General features: G+C 32.2%; 1 protein-coding gene across 3 annotated transcripts in view; it reads left to right on the forward strand.

Annotated features, from left to right (window-relative positions):
* LOC114343583 (anion exchange protein 2) overlaps positions 1 to 15,047 on the forward strand; it is a 732,215-nt gene that overhangs the window by 239,478 nt on the left and 477,690 nt on the right. The window lies entirely within an intron of this gene.

The raw sequence follows: 15,047 nt of genomic DNA on the forward strand, positions 1-15,047 counted from the left end.
AAAGTGTACCCTTTATACTAAATCCAATATACAGGGTGTTTCATTAATGATTGTCCATATAGTAACTGGAGAAACCTTAGCACAAATTACGAAGATTTAACCCAAAACACTTAAATAAAATGTGGTTCCTTACTGAGTTACAGGGTGTTTTATCTAAAAATTTAAAAACTATTTTTGCTCAGCATTTTAAAACTATTCGACTTATCCTTTTCATACTTGGCAGAAAGTGTGACTACTATACAGCCTACTAAATTGTGATAAACAAACGTTTCTAGCTACTACCAGAGGCGTACGACAGGGGATAGTAAATGGTTGACCCTTCTCAAATTCTACGCCACTGGTGGAATTACTATTTTATTGCCATTTTTAGATTCTCCAATACTTTCTACGTAAATAATATACTCCACATTGGTAACGATAAAGTCATTAGTTTTCTAGATATTTGAAGTTAAATATGAAACGGCACAGTTATTTTGATTAATTTTATGATATATGATTGATATGATTAAAATTTAAAAATTATTTGTACCCAGTACTCTAAAACTATTTGGCGTATCCTTGTAATACTTTCCACAAAGTGTAGGTACTGTACACCCTACTAAATTAAGATAAATATACGGTTCTAGCTACTACCAGAGGCGTACGACAGGGGATAGTGGCTGGTTGACCCTTCCCAAATTCTACGCCACTGACGAAATTGCTATTTTAGTGTTATTTTTGGATTTTCAATACTTTTTATGTAAATAATATACTGCTCATTCGTAACGATAAAATGATTAGTTTTCGAGATATTTGAAATTAAAAATGAAGGGACACAATACATTAATCAAAATAACCGTGTCTTTTCATTTTTAACTTCAAAGATCTCGAAAACTAATGACTTTATCGTTACGAATGAAGAGTATATTATTTTCATGGAAAGTATTGGAGAATCCAAAAATTGAACTAAAATAGCAATTGCGCCAGTGGCGTAGAATTTGGAAAGGGTCAACCATTCACTTTCCCCCGTCGTACGCCTCTGGTAATAGACAGAAACGTTTATTTAACATAATTTAGTAGTTTGTACAGTACCTATACTTGCTGCCAAGTATGAAAAGGATACGTCGGATAGTTTTAAAATGCTGAGCAAAAATAGTTTTTAAATTTTTAGATAAAATACCCTGTAACTCAGTAAGGAACCACATTTTATTTAAGCGTTTTAGGTTCAATCTTCGTATTTTGTGCTAAGGATTCTCCAGTTACTATATGTACAATTATTAATGAAACACCCTGTATTTCGCCTATTTCCATAGGCATCATCAGGTAACGCTAATAATAATAATGATAATTAGTATTATGATTAAAATGATAAGAAAATTAAAAATTTGTGTAGAAAATCTGACGTCTTTTAGATTTTCTACTATTCATTAAGGGAAAAGTAATTGGGAGGAGGCTACAGTTCATTACAAATTACGTATTACCGTTATTTTTAATTTTTGGTATTATTTTAAGTATTAAAATTAGTTTAATATATAAATAAAAATACAATTAAACTGTTAAAAATACGTGCGTACAAAGTACGCACTCTTTTTTTATATAAAAGCGGACTAAAAAGCTAAAAATTAAAGGAATAACGCAGAAAACACAAAAAATCGCCGATATAACTTAATTTTCCTATGAAATGCCAATAGTGTCAAAAAATTTCATTAATGTCAATAGTGTAAAAATTTCCTGAACAACAGTAGAGTGAACTTAGATTTCCACTGAATAGTTGAGTAAACTTGCCTGAGATTAGACCAATTACAAACAAGCATACGGTAAATTTGAATTACTTCTCCTAGTTTAAAAACAGGGTATAGTTAGTCAAATTTTTTTGGTCATTATTCTTTAACTAAGCTAAACAGTTTAAATAGTTTGTCAGCAATGAACATTATTAATCAATTAAGCCATAGCAAACCTGTCAAATTTTGGTTACATCTACTTTTGTCAAAGGATAGTAGTATTTCATTTAAATGCTTAATGTCTAATTTTTTGTTAATAAAATTATCAAATTCTACTATGAAAGCCATCTCTAAAAATATTCTTTTAGTATGGTTTTTTTTTCAACACCTAAGATTTTAAATGAACTACAGACCATCGTGTAATTATTATCGCGTACATGTTTGGCAAGAGTGCACCTTTCTGGGTTTAATATATAATTATAAAGTCACTTTTGTGGGAGGTAATTCGACCTTTCATGGATCTTGAACTTTGTCCTATATATTCTTTACTACAATCTATACAAAGAATACTATAGATTACATTTATCGTTAATTCTTTAGGATGTTTATCCTTTAATTTTGAGAAAACTTTTTTGATGGTCAGAACTGTTGTGTTTAAAATTTTTATATCTGTAACATTTTTAAATATTCTGGTTAATGCTGGAGTGATTTCTTTGATATACGACAATGAAGCAAATTTTAGGTGTCCCTAGGATGTAGTGTGGTGATTTATGTTATTGTCTGGATAATTGAATTGTAACTGGTTCAATATTATATGTGTTGTTAAAAAGGAGTTTGATTTAAGAAGTACCAATATCAGAAGCGGACGATTTTTGTCGCGGCATTAGTATGTGGGGTCTAATAGACCCCAAATTTCCAATTTTACGTTTTATGTGTTTCTTGACGTGTTGTATAAACTTGATGTGTTGTAAAACTTAAATTTATAACTATGAGATAAATTAAAAATACACAAATCAGCGAATAAAAGTAATTTATGTTGATACAATCGGTAGTAGTAAATTATAAAATAGCAAATGTTAATTATTATTCTAATAAGTATTTCATAATATACATGTTTACATGTTGTAGAAACACGGTATTTTTACACATTTTACAAAAATAGTTTGTTTTCCGGTCGTTACCAGAAGACATGAATTACATCCGCGTCATTTGCAATAAATCGGCAAATGCATTTACCTATTGTTACCACGTTCAAAATGGAAAAATATAATGTATCTTATATTATATAAAATTTAATCCCTATCTGAGGGTTCCAGAAGGTCGAAACGTCGGACTTGGGATACCCTTTGCTCTGCTACCACTGGGCAGATCTCCTAGAAAAAAAGTGTACTTCGGTTCACCGTAAATGTCAATGTAAATATTTGTGGTTAAGTGATTAGAAATACTTTAAATTTTTGTAGATGTTCGTTTTGTTTTAAACAGTGTATAAAGAAGTATTGATAATGAATAATGCGGGAGAAACCATTTTGAAGAAGTTCTCCTTCATTGGACTTTCAAACTCCCCCTAAAGGTTAGTGATTTTACGTATTGTACCTACAATATTTTTATTTCTCTGTGAGTAAACCTCTTTGTATTATAATTTGTTTTATTTATACCCCGACAACTAATGCCATTGGCATGGTATAGTTGATTTCGCAATCATATTACAGTAAAATGTGTAATGTGTGTGTGTTGAATAACTGTCTTGTTACTAAGTAAGGTCGACTTCATTGTCTTTATAAAGATAGATACGGTAATTGTATCAATACACACTGTATTCCTCTTTTGCGTTTGCCTTTTCTTAAAATAATAATAAATATTTCGTGCAACTTACATTTCTTTGCCATGTTTGTCAGAGAACACTTTTATTTAAATACGTTATTATACATTGAGTATAATGGTAGGGGAGTCCAAGAGTCCAAGCAGGGATTTTTGCAGTTACTCAGGCGCGTCAGATATCACATGGGGAGAAACCTTGTACCCTGTAAATGTACCTCTACATGAAAAAAATCTATCCTTAGAAAAACTCGAAATCGTCAGATTAAGATAAGGTAAGTTAAGTACATGCAAAACAGTGTATACAGGGTGTAACAAAAATACAGGTCATAAATTTAATCACATATTCTGGGACCAAAAATAGTTCGATTGAAGCTAACTTACCTTAGTACAAATGTGCACATAAAAAAAGTTACAGCCCTTTGAAGTTACAAAATGAAAATCGATTTTTTCCAATATATCGAAAACTATTGGAGATTTTTTATTGAAGATGAACATGTGGCATTCTTATGGTAGTAGTATCTTCAGAAAAAATTATAGTGAAATTTAGACACCATAAAATTTTTATGGGGGTTTTGTTCCTTTAAACCCCCCCAAACTTTTGTGTACGTTCCAATTTAATTATTATTGTAATACCATTAGTTAAACACAATGTTTTAAAATTTTTTTTGCCTCTTATTACTTTTTCGAAGTCAGTTTTTATCGAGATATTGTGCATATTAGTCAAATCCACCACATATTTGTACGATTATGGAGACTTAATAATAATAGGAAAATTTATTTATGATTTACATTTTTAGGTATATTTTGAACCTTATTAAAAAAGAAGCCATATCTCGATAAAAGGTGCCTTATCGAAAAAATACAAAGAACCAAAAAAGTTTTAAAAACACTGTGTTCAACTAATGGTATCGCAGTAATAGTTTAATTGGAACGACACAACCATTTGGGGGGTTTAAAGGAACAAAACCCCAATAAAATCTTTATGTAAACATAGTAGAAAAGAAGCCGCAACTCGATAAAAACTGCCTTGTCGAAAAAATACTAAGAGCCAAAAAAGTTTTAAAAATATTAAATTTAACTAATGGTATCACAATAATAATTTAATTGGAACGTACACAAAAGTTTGGGGAGGGGGGGTTTAAGGGAAACCCCATAAAATTTTTATGGGGTGCACAAATTTCACTATAATTTTTCTTTAAGGTATTCCTGCCATAAAAATGCCACATGTCAATTTTCAATAAAAAATCTCTAATAGTTTTCGATATATTCGAAAAAATCGATTTTCATTTTGAAACTTCAAAGAGCTGTAACTTTTTTCATGTGCATATTTGTACCAAGGTAAGTTAGGTTCATTCGAACTATTTTTGGTCCCAGAATAGGTGATTTAATTTATGACCTGTATTTTTGTTACACCCTGTATATCAAAAATCTGACGATTTGAGGGCGTAAAGAAAAGGGTGAGTCACAAAGTTTCTTACAAAAAAAGCGAATATTACGCGAAATGAACGTCAGATCGAAAAACTAAAAAATACGTGTTCAATATTTTTCAAAAATCTGTTGAATGATATCAAACACGACCCCCCACGGAGAGGGGTGTGGGATAAATTTAAAATTTTAAATACGAGCCCCGCAATATTTCGCGAAATGAACATCAGATCGAAAAACTTCAAAATGCACGTATTCAATATTTTTGACAAATCTATCGAATGGCACCAAACACGACCCCCCACGGAGGTGGAGTGAGGGTTACTTTAAAATCTTAAATAGGAACCCCCAATTTTTATTACAGATTTGGATTGTTTGCGTAAAAATAAGCAAATTTATTCGAGACATTTTTTCAAATTATGGATAGATAGCGCTATAATCGAAAAAAACGATTGTTGGAAATGGAAAATTAAAAATGGAAAGTCCCCCACTTAATGGAAAATTTTACTTAACTTTTTTTGGTTTTAGGACCTACTCTTCACAACCCAATAGGTCCCAATAAAATTTGGAGTAACTGCAAATTTAGCATACTTTCCTCCCCTACTATAAGTCGGGTTTAATTCAAAGTAAAATAGGTTTGACATAATCATTTATTATGAATTTATTATATCGTTTAAAATCGATTAAATTTAATAAATCAAATATTGCACAACTACTGCAAAGCATAAAACCAGATAAATTAGATGTTTATCAAAGTTTTTAGTTATTTGTCAGTCAAAAGTTAAAGCAGATTATTAAAATTGCTATGAAACTTTCAATTTTCGAACTGAATTTATTTTCGTACTGAATATTCGAACCACTCTACACACAAACACATATCTCAAAGTAAATCCCAACTCTAGGAAACATGAGATTCCCGAAGTAAGGTGTTCTCAAGCCTGAATATCAAAGAGGTCACGCCTGGTGGAGACGGTACCTCACTGACCCCCAGGCTACCTCCGACTATTACCCAATCTCAGACACGTTAAGGAGACTTAACTTGTTTTTAATTTTGAATACCCTTGGGGCATCTGGGATGCATTTCTTGATAATGCCGCTTTTGTAGGGGTGGCGTTATGCGCCTTTCTCCCTTTTATTCCTTTAGTTTTGTAAATTCTGTAGAATTGACTCTCCTCTACATTGGTGCTCGTCAAGCGAGCCAGTGACCTTGATTCTTGACCTTGGTCACTGGCTCTCCGCACTGAAGAACAGAGCTTAAGATCTGTTGGTGCAACCAGGATAAATGCCGAAAATTTTTTTCTTTTTTGGTACGGAAAATTATTTTCGCCATTTAGACTAAGTTGGTTGGCTTTCACAGACCAAGATATACATGTAATCTGACTTTTCGAGTAGGCACTTTATGTTCCCAAAAAGTTATCAGTTTTTATCAGAGTTTTATAGTGGGCTAATTTTACAATTTTTAAAATGTAACTAATACTTTAAATCCTACCACTATTTGGTTTTGGGACTATTATGTAATCCATTTGGATTTTTAATTTTTATGCCTGGTTGCGCCAACAAATCTTAAGCTCCAGCTTAGCCCTTTAAGTTTTGTGGGTCATTCTAAACAAGAAAGGTATCTTGTAAATTTTCTCAAAAATTGATAGTTTTCGAGTTATAAGCGATTTAAAATCTGAAAAATGCGAAAATACGCATTTTCGAGGCCTAAAAACTCATATTTAAATTTGTATTTTTGAGGTTGCCATATATGTACCTAAATTGAAGATTAAACATTCAGCTTCAAGATTCTGAAGAGTGATCGCGTCTAACCTTAATTCATACCGTTGTTTTTTTAATTGTTAAATATGAGTGTTTATCCGATTTTTTTGCCGGTGCGGCGAGCTCTATTTCAAAAATCTCCAATTTTCCTCCGAAAAATATTTTTTCTAGATTCTTTGGGATGTTCTAAATAAAATCTTGACATTTTTCTCAAAACTATCAAAAGTTAATAGTTTTAAAGTTATAAGCGATTTAAAATCCAAAAATGCGTTTTTTGGCATTTTTCGGCGTTATTTTTTGTATTTGTTTAAACAATTTCTGCCCAAAAATTCCGCCCGGCACCCTTCAGATTTGTTTAAACGGGACATTTTTGAATATGAATCCACAAAGAAATCGAATTAGAAATTTTTTCAGACGGGAGCGGTCTCACCACATGGACTATACGTTGCACCATACTGAGATGAAGTCTTAAGATGCGATCCACGTGGCAAGCTGAAAATAATTGATCTAACACCCAATGGTGCAACGGGCAGGCGCGGATATAGAAATTCATAGTAGGGAGAGGGGGGGCAGACTTACCTCAAATACTCAAATATTATATTTTCCGGATTTAGACATACGACTCACACTTACTCTAAGGATAAAATACACTATATAATCCCAGAATCCAAAAGGATTGATAGACAATTCACGACTATTAATCTCACTGGTCGTTGTTTACCATAAAGATTAACCTTTCTACCATCAGTGGGTAGGTACGCATGGGTTATTTGGTAAAATACAAATTTTTATATCTTTATTGTATCGCAAATTTTAAACGTGACTTTTCATGAGATAAGCTTTATACCCAGTGTAAGTTATTTGCATTTTAAAATATCATTTTTGTTATTATTTGAATTGTGAACAATATTTCCGTTGTTTATGGTTCCACCGGTACACAAACAAATGCGCCTGCAGATTATTTTTCTGAGAAGGGTGTTTTATTAGATTTTGTCGTGTAATTTAGTGTTGAACTGATGGTTTAAAGTTTAGAGTTAACAGAAAAAAATAATAAATAATAAAAAATACTTATAGGACTAAATACAATAGGGGGGTCCACGGACCCGTTGACCCTCCCCCCTGTATCCGCGCCTGGCAACGGGTATGTTTCGTAAGCTGAGTTTAAGACCCGTCTTAAGCTTAAGATCTGTTGGTGCAACCAAGCATTAATTAAATTGTACCAATGACAACAGTTTTTACTTCGATGTTTTTTACTTTTGAGTTTTTTTACTCTTTCGAGTTTTCATGGTATATTTCCGGGAACTATCCCGTTTTAATTTTCCTTTCTGTTTTTTTACATAATTTTTGCAAGATAAATCCTGCTTGGTAAACTATTAGAAAACTGTCACTGTTTTCCTTCCTTAGTCTAGATTAATTATTTTCATAATAACGAGGAAAGATGAAGAGCGAAGCAACAATTATTTTTCTTTTAATCATGTTAAATTGATTGCTGCTGCCTGACTGAAATTACCTCAAGCCATTAAGACAACAAGTCTTTCGTAACAAATTGTGGGGAGAAAAGGGAGGAAGCTACATTAATTTGTTATAAATTACCTTTATATCGACGTAATATTTCTATTTGTTACCTTTTAAAATGTTTACCAAGGGCAAACAAACACATATACATTCTATGTCAATTGCAATTACTCAGAATACATACATATGTCATTGTGGGTTATGTATTAATACAATTCAGTAAATTAGTTGATGAAGTTGATCGATTGTGTATGTTGATCGATATGTAGTTTATTTTATAAATTTTACAGGGAAACTAAATTGTCTAACAACAAAACACTCAAAATGTTTGTTTTCAATACTTTTACGTTCAGAATTTTATCTGTATTTTTTAATTTAGTAATTTCCATAGATTCTAATAAAGATAGCTTTATAAGGCCTTTATTTTGAATATGAAGAATTTGAAACTGTTCATTAGAAGAATGATTCACTGGTAAACGCACAGTTTGCTGCCGGAAATTTTTTGACTGTTTCTAGGTAATTCAGCTCTGCTGAATCCAAAAATGCCACCAGATTTGCTCCATCAGATCGTTTTCAGAAAATATGACAGACCACATTTCTAACATAACTATAGGGTAATTTAACGCAGCACTACCTACATAATATATGTAGTAATGTAGTGCTGCTACCGATCAAATAAACAAAACACGAATAAAAAGTAAGATATTTATTGTACAACAATATACTTACAAAAATCATCACATATATGTGCCAGAAAAACTTTTCATCTAATCAAACCAGCATCGCAGCACAAATCTGTTATTCGGCGTCACCCAAAAACTTCCTTTTATATGATTTTTTTTGTAAAGGCTTTAAAAGTACGGTCCCTTTGAAGACTTCAGCAGTAATTTGCCATCATGTGAGTGTCCCATCTCCCCTGATACCTCTTTCCATGGTTTTGATGTCTTGGTGGAAGCATTCCCCTTGTTCCTCAGTAAGGTCACCAAGATTTTCTGGGAAACGGTCTAAGTGGCTGTAGAGGTAATGAATTTTAATACTCATATGACAACCGTGTGTATTAATATTGTTAAGCATTTCTTCCACTATATCCCGGTAATTTTTCGATTTATTGTTTCCAAGAAAATTTTTCACAACTTTCACAAAAGAGCACCATGCATTACATTCAATTTCAGTCATCGATTCTGTAAAATGCGAATCAAATCATCAAATATTCCGGCTTTCAATTTTTCTTTACTAAGTGCAGGGAATTTGCTGGACAAGTATTCAAAACAAGGACGATTCTGGTCTAAAGCCTTTACAAATTGTTTCATCAGCCCTAGTTTAATATGCAACGGAGGTAATATTATCTTCTCTCGGTCGACCAATGCTTCGTTAACTATGTTAGCTTCTACTTGAACTATAGTATCTCTAGAACACCATTTTCTTCTACTCCAGTGTTGGTCCTTAGCCCTGCTATCCCAAAGACACAGGAAACAAGGATATTTTGTATAGCCACCTTGTTGTCCCAGGAGAAAGTTCACCATCTTAAAATCAACACAGATCACCCACTGATGTTGGCCATACTTATGTTTTTAGCACCAGCGGTATGTTTTATAGCCTTCTTTCATTTTTGTAGAATGCCCAATTGGTATACTTCCATATTTGTTGCCATTATGTAGAAGGATACACTTTAAACTTCGTTTGGAACTGGTCGATAAAAAGAAGTCAGTGATCTGGTGTATACTCTGTTACACTTTAATTAAGTACACTTTAATTAAGTCATTAGTATGCATTTGGCTTAGAATTTGTTAAGTTTGTTTATAAACATATTGCAATTATAGTGGTGGAATATACAGATATGTAAGAATATTTAAGAATTTGATAAGTATGTTATATCTATATCTCGAAAACTAGATCTGATACAAAGAAAAGGTTTGTATTTTTGGAATCAGCACAGATGAATCAAAACCTTGTTTTGAATCAAAATAACTTGTTATAATGCCATATAATGACACTTTTGAGTACCTCTTATTAAACTATTATGTTTTCCATTGATACTTTACGATAGAAAATGCAAATTTGTTTAAATAAACACCAAATCACTGTAAAATCGCATAAAATAACATTTTAAGAAAAAAAGAAGAAGAAGATTTTTTGACCTTAAATATCTTATTTTTACGTCCCGCAGAAGCTATATACCAATTTTCAGACAAATCGGAGATCCAAAATTTTTTTTGATCCAAAATTGAGTGATTTGAAATGGAATGACCCATTGACTCTTCGATATTAATTTTTCCGATCACCGAGGTAGACAGATTACCAGAAGTACAAAAAAAAGGAAATATAATACCTCGGTACGTTGTGTAATGACTTACGGAGCAGAGAATTGAGTAATAATCAAAAGGAACAGATCCAAAATTATAACAACCGAAATGAAGTTCATGAGAAGAAGCTGTAGAGTAACAAGATCAGATCTTATTAGAAATGAGGAGATAAAATTCTAGCTTTTCTCATTCCTAAGAATGTAGTGACATCATTTAATTCTGTTTTGCTTCGGAGACTGTGTGTGTAACCAGTCCCGTGCTGCAGATCTTCCTCCGAATCTTCCTCTTTTGCCAGTTACGTTGCCATTAACTATCAGTCGTTCCATGCCTTCTCTTATTCTATTATAATTATATGCATTAAATGCATAATTATTATAATTATATAATTATAGTTATATGCAAATCACTTATTCTCTTATTATTTCTGGTTCCGTGATTTCTCCGTCACCTATCTGTTCTACCAGCTACCCTTCTATTACTAGATACGTCGCTATATCACCTAAATACGATTAAAAAAAGTCATTTATAATTTTCATTATTGATCATTATTTATAGAAAAGCTCGAGTAAAAACATATATATTTGAAAACATAAATTTAGGTAAATATAATAATTACTGTTTTCTATTTATACGTGCAAACAGACTAAAATAACTATAAAATCGTGACAAGGAAATTTTTTTCATCCATTATTAAAACATTTTTCAAATAATAATATACACGAACAGTCACTGGCATCCATATGAGTAAATAAACTCGTTAAAAATGATGGTACACAAAATGAGGATTTGAAAAAAATTCAAACCTGTGGTTTTATTGATGGATATCATATACATATAACTGGGACATTAATGAGGATATAATATGGTAAAAAGAAACCAGTTTTTCAACATTTTGATTGACATTTTGCCACTGAAATTAAGGCGAACATAGAACGAGCTAGAGCAGCATTTAACAATATGAAAAAACTTCCCATAATCAATGATTTGCCTCTTCCCCTAAAACTACGTCTAGTTAAATGCTACGTTTTCCCGATCTTACTACGGTGGAACCTCGATAACTCGGGATTAATCGGGCCGAGAACATGGTAAAAATTAATAAAATACGGTATACTTACAGATAAACTCCGTTATAATTGAAATAACATGAAATATACAGGATGTCCCGAAAAGATTGGTCATAAATTATACCACACATTCTGGGGTCAAAAATAGTTCGATTGAACCTAACTTACCTTAGTACAAATATGCTAATAAAAAAAGTTACAGCCCTTTGAAATTACAAAATGAAAATCGATTTTTTTCAATATATCGAAAACTATTAGAGATTTTTTATTGAAAATGGACATGTGTCATTCTTATGGCAGGAACATCTTAAAACAAAATTATAGTGAAATTTGTCCACCCCATAAAAATTTTATGGGGGTTTTGTTCCCTTAAACCCTCCCAAACTTTTGTGTACGTTCCAATTAATTCATTATTGTGGTACCATTAGTTAATCACAACGTTTGTAAAACTTTTTTGCCTCTTAATATTTTTTCGATAAGCCAGTTTTTATCGAGATGCGGCTTATTTTTAATATATTTACATAAACAATTTATGCGAGTTTTGTTCCTTTAAATCCCCCAAATGTTTGTGTACGTTCCAATTGAACTATTATTTTGGTACCATTAGTTAAACACAGTGTTTTTAAACATTTTTTGCCTTTTAGTCTTTTTTTGATAAGTCACCTTTTTATCGAGATGTGGCTTCTTTTTCAAAATATACCTAAAAATGTAAATTATAAATAAATTTTCAGATTATTACAGGTCTCTATAATCGTACTTAACCATATACAAATATGTGGTGGATTCGACAAATATTCAAAATGTCTCGATAAACAGTGGCTTATCGAAAAAGTACTAGGAGGCAAAAAAGTTTTAAAAACATTGTGTTTCACTAATGGTGTTATAATAATAATTTAATTGGAACGTACACAAAAGTTTGGGGGGTTTAAGGCAACAAAACCCCCATAAAATTTTATGGGGTGCACAAATTTCACTTTAATTTTTATTTAAGATGTTGCTGCCATAAGAATGTCCATTTTCAATAAAAAATCTCTAAGAGTTTTCGATATATGGAAAAAAGTCGATTTTCATTTTGTAACTTCAAAGGGCTGTAACTTTTTTTGTGTGCACTATTGGATATAGGTAAGTGAGGTTCAATCAACCTATTTTTGACCCCAGAATCTGTGGTATAATTTATGACCAATATTTTCGGGACACCCTGTATATATGTAGCTTTTTTACAGGGCTTTTAGGCCCAGAGCTTTGTTGTTCTCTTCCATAGCTTTCTGTTACTTGTCAACTTCATCCAGTCTGTTATTCCCTTTTCTTTTAGGTCTTCTACTACCGCCTCTCTCCTTCGCTTTCGTGGTCTTCCTCTCTTACTTTTATAATCTGGTACACTCCATGCTATTTTCTTGACCACTCTGTCATCGTTCATTCTTTAAATATGGCCCAGTCACTGCAACCTTCTTGATTTTATTACGCTATCTATTTGTGGTTCTTTGTAAATATTATAAATTTCCTCATTTGTCCTTCTTATATATCCTTCTTCTGTTCTCTTCCCTCCTAATATTCTTCTGTGTATTTTCCTTTCCCATCTTCTTACTGTTTCTTTTGTTGTTTGGTTGAGTATCCATGTCTCACATCCATATATCGCTGTTGGTCTTATTATAGTCTTATAAATCCTGAATTTTGTATTTGGCATCAATTTCTTTCATTTCTTCACAGTTGTTTGTTATCCTTGATCCTAGATACACAAATTCGTCTATTTCCTCAAACTCAAACTCTCCTAATTGTGTGCTTACCTTGAACTTTGTCCCATCCCCCCTTTCTCTTCCTACTTTCATAACCTTGCTTTTCTTTTGATTTATTTGTAGACTCAGCTTATACGCTCCATTTACTAATCTTTCTGTTATCTCTTTCAGTATCTTTTCACTCGTCGCTACAATTGCCACATCATCTGCATATCTCACTAATTGATGACTCTTGTACAATATGTGTCCATTTCTATTTAAGTTACTATTCCTAATGATTTTTTCTAATCTCTGTAATTGATTATCCAGGGGAAAATACACAGTAAGCGCGGACCAGGCAGGAGAAGTCACTCGTAGCAGAAAAATCTGAGGAAGTGGTTCGGGCTCACATCGGTCGAACTACTCAAAAGTGCCGTAAGCAAGATTAGAATTGCCATGTTAATAGCCAACGTTAGCAACGAACAAGAAATTTGATTTGATTTTTGGAAAAAAAATTGATCTATAAAACTTGAAATCAAATTAAACTCTCTACAAAATACTGTCATCCAAGGATAGCAATAGACATGAGCTGCACCCAATCCAGAGTAGTTCTCAAGAATTCGTTTGTGGCTTACATTACAGGGTTGCCACGCTTGCCTTTGACTGCTTTCTATGTACCTATATTGTTCTGCTGTACCTTTTCTCTCTGTTCTGAGATTGATCAGCATATTCTAATTCCAATTAATTAACCATTTATATAAATCACTACTTATGGAAACAATACCAAAGTTAAATAAAACTCTCCAGATAAGATTTATTCTCAGGGCTGATTTATTTTAATCTATTACCTTTAGTTTGTGGCTCCTAGCATCTCTGGTTGTTTACCTCTTCCAGGACAAAACAGGGAGAAAAAACTAGAAATATTATTTATTTATCCAAAATACCATAAATATAAGATTTAAATTAATGCTAAAATCGATTTTGTTGTTACTATTTCTTATTTAATAAATTTATCTTTAATTCTGCTATTTCCTTTTTTACAAAATTTTTATTTAAATGATTTGGTAGACTGTACTTCGTATTATACAAAAAAAAAACAAAATTTAATTTTCTCCTTTTGAATAAATTACTTATTTATTCTTTGAATTTATTAAAGACTATGTTATGCTGTAGAACTGTTCAATAACAAAAAAAAATGGTATGTGGTATACAACACTCTCTCCTTTTTACAAATAATCTGACTAACCTTTTTTCTCTTCTTTCCTTCCTCTTATGGATTGTGTAGTCCTGGATTCTCCCATACGTGCTCCTTGGATACTATGACGGTCCTTCTCGTACAAACTGTTTCACAAATAAACAACAGCACTCGCTCGTAATCTCTCCTCAATTTTCTCTCTGCTCGATATCTTGTGCAAACTGATATAACCCGGCTACTCGTTCCAGACAGAAAACTGGAATCTCTTCGGACACGAGGAGATTGAACTTCTCAACTCGATCAACGATTTGTTTCAGCACGATTCTGCTTATCACGGCCACCAACTTCACCAATTTACACAAACTTACTACTTTTCAAAAACTGGACTGGTCTTTTCAGATATTCTTTACACAGTGAAACTTTCTTCCTCATCAAACTCAGACTCAACATTCTTTTCCCCCTTCATCCGTCTCTCTCCTTAATCACAAAACATCCTGTCTACACATTACATGCATACTTTCATTTCTCAAGAACAGATTATTTTTGTATACAACTTT

The sequence above is a fragment of the Diabrotica virgifera genome, chromosome 5, assembly GCF_917563875.1.
Source record: "Diabrotica virgifera virgifera chromosome 5, PGI_DIABVI_V3a".
Classification (NCBI taxonomy): Eukaryota; Metazoa; Arthropoda; class Insecta; order Coleoptera; family Chrysomelidae; genus Diabrotica; species Diabrotica virgifera.